The 5,293-nt window shown below is 35.7% G+C and overlaps 1 pseudogene; it reads right to left on the bottom strand.

Moving 5' to 3' along the window:
• Positions 1-364: 364 nt before the first annotated feature.
• Positions 365-5,049, bottom strand: LOC133863636 (probable LRR receptor-like serine/threonine-protein kinase At1g05700; annotated as a pseudogene).
• Between the last annotated feature and the right edge of the window lie 244 nt (positions 5,050-5,293).

The following is a 5,293-nucleotide window of genomic DNA, read 5'->3' as shown; positions in this document are numbered from 1 at the left end:
CGAATAGAATTCCAAGTACTGTGTTGTGTCTAGTTAGTTTACCTTTGGTTGTATTTTGTTAAACCTTAGTTTGTGGTAGGTGAAATTGAGTGGATGTTGTGTGTCCACGTAGAGGTTCTAGAGTCTTGTATGAAAAGGTTACTATTGTTATATGTAGAGGAGAATCTACTGGAATGTAATGAATTTAGAAGAATCGAAGAAGAACAAAAAGTGAAAGAGTGCAGAATATTTCTTCCTTTTGTCCTTGTTTTTGTGCTCTGTTTTATCCCCTTATTTCCTTGTATTTTCTCTGCATAAATCACTGCCCTGTATTGCTGGACACTTCCAGCCAACAATTATTATTATTTTGAGAAAAGATACATCAATTAAACATGACGGTAAATTTAGTACATATTACAAAACAAATAGTCTAATAGAACCAGCATGGATGGTTCATTTGAAGTATAGTATGCACTGACAAAAAATTACAGAAAGTTAAAAAGGTTCAAGATCCGACACGCCAATTTCAAAAAAAATTGATAATGTTTTACCGTGCTAAAGGACTGAGTTCAGTAATTAGATTCATGTTGACCATTTCAATTGGATATGTTGATTGGCCCTCTTTCATATGAGCTAATTCAGTTGGCAAACACTCCTTTAGTTCAGCCACTACCTGATTCATGGTTGGCCTTTTAGCAGAAGTTGGAGATACACAAGCCATTGCTATTTCAACAGCTTTCCAAGCAGAGTTGATGTTGAAATTTCCACGCAACCTTGGATCCACAATACTTTTTATATCCCCTTTCTCAAGCATGAAACTCACCCATTGACTTACGTGAGTCCTTTCTTGGGATTTTTCTATTGCTGGCCGATTTGTGATTATCTCCAAAAGAACAACTCCAAAGCTATAAACATCACTTTTCTCAGTTAACCAATTTGATATGTAGTACCTGCAAGTCAAGGCATATTATCCTTTCATATATGTCGCAAAGTAGTTGATGACGAAGTTTGTTACTCCATTGATTTCAAATATCTAGTACATTTCATCTTTATTGGCAAAGAAAATGAATGTTGAAAATGATCGTAAGCAAGCAAAATAATAATAGAAATACTCACTCGGGGTCCAGGTACCCAGGGGTTCCAACAACACGGGTCGACACGTGAGTGCCGCCATCGGTGGGGAAAATTTTGGACAACCCAAAATCAGCTAGCTTGGCAAGAAAATTTTCATTTAACAAGATGTTTGTGCACTTCACATCCCTGTGAATTATAGGCGGCTTGCAACCATGGTGCATATACTCCAATCCTACAAATTCATAACCGGCCACATCATTTGTGGAAAGGATTAAAAAAAAAAAAATGTAATTATGCAAATCAACTCATTGCTAACCTTGTGCTGCATCTATCGCTATTTGGAGTCTTTCTTCCCAACTCAAGATTTTTGTCTTCTCACCTACATCCGTTAATAAAATGCTTAAACCTTGATTTTTTTTTTTTATTCAAATTAATTAACACACTTGATCATGTAATACTAGTTATCAATATAAGGAAATTTTTCTACTTCTAAAATTATAAAAAATTTAGTCTCTGAGGAGGATAAGATTTAATAAGCAGAAATCTGAAGTAATCTTTGCTTAATATTTCAATCATGCCCAAACCTGAAAGATGTTCTGCTAAGTCTCCGTTGGCCATGTACTCATAAATGAGGCCCATGTTAGTTCCTTCGTAGCAATACCCAACAAGAGTAGTTAAGTTTCTATGATGAACTCTCATAAGAAGTTTAACCTGTAATTACAAAATATCACCTTAATTTTAATATACACGTCAGACCATATATATATAAATGAGCTTAAAAAAATTTTATGAGTTACACTATAAGAATTTTGGTCTTTAGTAAGTGACCACTTTAGTAGCGATGACTGAAATATCATCGCTGAAAGCTTCTTATCCTCGACAACATTTTTTTGTTGTCGTTAGTAACAAGTTATCCCCGACAACATTTTATAGTTGTCATCATTGATAATCTAAAATTTTTGATAGTAACTACGACACTTAGTTTGCCGCGAATGTGTCATCGCAAATACACGGTTGAAATTGCGATGTCATCATAATTACGAACCTCTGATTGAAATTGCTGAAACCCTTGAACTGATGATGGAGAAAGCATCTTCACTGCTACTTGGTATCATCAATGTTTCCATGGTAAACAGTTCCAAATCCACCCTTGCCAAGAATCGTCTGAAAGTTGTTGGTAATTTTTAGGAGTTCAAAATACGTAAATTGTCGTTGTATTGACTCCAATGATACCATCGCAACTGTAAAGATCATCATGAACGTGCTCCAAATTATCTAAGGAGAATTTTTTCCTAGTTAATTAACGTCAATATCATGAGTATCATAATTAAAATTTTTACCTGTAGTCTTATCTTGTTGTTTTCTCATTCTAAGTCGATGCAACAAGATAGCGGCAACAATCAATAAGAGGATCAACAATCCACCAATTGATGCTACTATTGGAACAACAATGTTGTTCTTTTTGCACGAACCAGATCCACATAGGTTTGGATTGTCAATCACACTAGAAAATTGTAGTGTTGATGGCGTTAGAAAAAGGCATGCAATTAAAAGTCAAAATAATTTTTTGATGTCTCATTAGTAGTTGTAACCCATGCTTTAGGTTTTTTTGCCCAAAAAAAAAAAAAAAAAAGCAAAAAACGATGAAAAATCGAAAACTGGCAAAATAATAGTAATAAATTTAGAAGCTAATGAAAAAGTAAAAAACAAAAAGTTCAGAATTTTTTTTTCTTTTTTTCTGATGTATTTGCTTATTTTTATTTTTTCACTTTTTCTGAATTTTTATCTCATGATATTTTTTATGATTTTGGGGGTGGAAGAGGAAGTTGCAACCCTAATAGTAGTTTCGCCAAAATTATAAGAGTAAACGGTATGTTCATGGTCAGTGACAAAAATCATACCTTAGTGATAATGAACCATTGTCTGATCTTGCAATTAGTTGAGCTGGAACTGTACCGGATAACTGGTTTCGTTCTAAGTTTCTGCATGCAAAGGTAGAATAGATATGATTTTTTTTTTCTTTCCATTTCTTTAACCACGAAATTTGTAGCATCAATACTCTTAAGATAAAATTAACTTACAAGACCCTCAAGTATTGTAATTGAGACAGGAAATCAGGCACTGATCCAGTCGAGTTATTGTTAGATAGATCCTGAAATGAGCGAATAACTTATATTTAATATTAATTGAGGATAGAAAATGTGTACTACTATCTTTGGCAATCATCATCATGTTTGTAAATGATGTAATCGATCAAGTAAATTGTGGATACTTACAAATATTGCAACATTACGAGGTTTGATATGTCGTCAGATATCTGTCCAATTAGTCCACTTGAGGACAAGTTCCTGAGTAATTGAAGTTTAACAATAACTTAAATTAAGAGCTAGTCGAGATAAGTTGGAAAGTCAAAAAAGTTATACGAAGGGATAGACTTAATTACAAGGATGTGATTCTAGGTGGAGTATTAGCTTCAAAGCTACAATTTAGACCATCCCACGAGTATCCTTCAGGGGCACACGGATCTCCTTGCCAAATTCTCTTTATTCCATACGTCGACTTGATTTTTGCGATGGCATCACCTGAAATTTCATAACATGCACCCCGGTCAGTCAAATATACGCGAACTTGGACATATAGTGAAAAGCATAGATATTTCAATTGGAACAACGTACGTACCATCTTTTTGGTCTGTCTCTGATTTCAAGAAATATTTCACTGAGTATATTTCAAATGCATTGAGGATGGGTGGAAGTGTTGATTTTTCAGTTTTGACGAGTGAAAATTGATAATTGACTGATCCACTTTCGCGCAATTGGCTATACGCAGTGGTTGTAGATAAGTAATCGGGAACAAGGGGTCCATACCAGTACTCCCCGTTGAGGGTAACGTTGAATGATCTGGACTGGTTGGCTTCGAGCTTTACAACTTCAGAAAAGTGCATGTAGATATAATATCCGGTACTCGCATCACTTGAGTCCCATTGGAACGCCTCCAAGGAAGCGCTACCATTTAAAGGTGTGACGGCAGTTCTCATGACAACAGATGGTACTTGGTAATCAATGCGACTTCGGGACTCAGAGGTAAGATTGGTGCCTATTAAATTTGTCCACCAAGAGTTCGTATAGGGCTCCCAATAGCGATCATGAACATCGTCCGGATACCTAAATAATATACATCACAATTAACAAGTACTGAAAATGATTTATTGCTTTTAGTAATGCAGATGACTTGATCATATATATCATATAAAATGACTCACCTGCATCCTTCGTTTGATCCAAAATCTATGCGCCTATAGAGTGCCAATGATTCAGATCTTGTGACGTAGGAGGCATTTATCAATGGCCTTAACTCTATTGTTGATATAAATGGTGTCCCGAGGCCCGTGTTTACGAGGCAGATGTGTATATAATTTAGAGACGGGATATGTATGAGCTCCGGGTTGACACTTACCGATGAATCATCCACTCTAATTGTCTCCCAGATATCTGCTCCAAGATACAGATCGAATTCTAGTAAATTATCTTTTCCATCATAATTCCCATGAAAGAAGGATGCTCCGATCAAATATTTATTGCCTCCTGTGACGTTTATTCTGTAACAGTTGCGGTTTCCTTGAGGAAAGCTTCTGAGATTCCATACCTGACGTTGACTGGTAGCTCTGAATTCAGGTGATATGCTCTTACTTGTACCTGTGTCTATGAAGGTCGTATCTGAAATGTAATTTATCCCTGAGTCCTCGTCGGTGACGCTAGAATTCACTGGTAACCCACAAGCTATGCTTATGAAGCCTGCAGGGACTGATAAGACAGAATAATCCCTTAGCTATATATTGGCAAAACCAAAACCAAAACCAAACTGATCACATTCATACCTGATTGGTCCTGGGCATGAACCACAAGTAGAAGAGCCAAACCAGCGAGCAATGCAAAGATGAAATGTTTGAACCCCATCGTCATCGATCTAAGCTTCATCTTCTTTATTCGAACATGTTTTCCCCCATGCTATGCTTAATTTATACTGCAAAAGTATAGTACTGTTAGTAAACAGAACAATTTTAGCAACGCAATCAAAATATTTTTTTTGTTCTTTTTTTTTTTTTTTTTTTCCTGACCAAGTCAATTGTTCTCGTTACTATATAGAAGGATTCTCTTGCCAACTGACAGCTCATCAAATTGTATAACTCATATGTTCCAATGATGTTTATTGATCAGCTACGTACCTACAATGTTTACTG

The sequence above is a fragment of the Alnus glutinosa genome, chromosome 3, assembly GCF_958979055.1.
Source record: "Alnus glutinosa chromosome 3, dhAlnGlut1.1, whole genome shotgun sequence".
NCBI lineage: Eukaryota > Viridiplantae > Streptophyta > Magnoliopsida > Fagales > Betulaceae > Alnus > Alnus glutinosa.
This window is presented reverse-complemented; position numbering and strand designations above follow the sequence as displayed.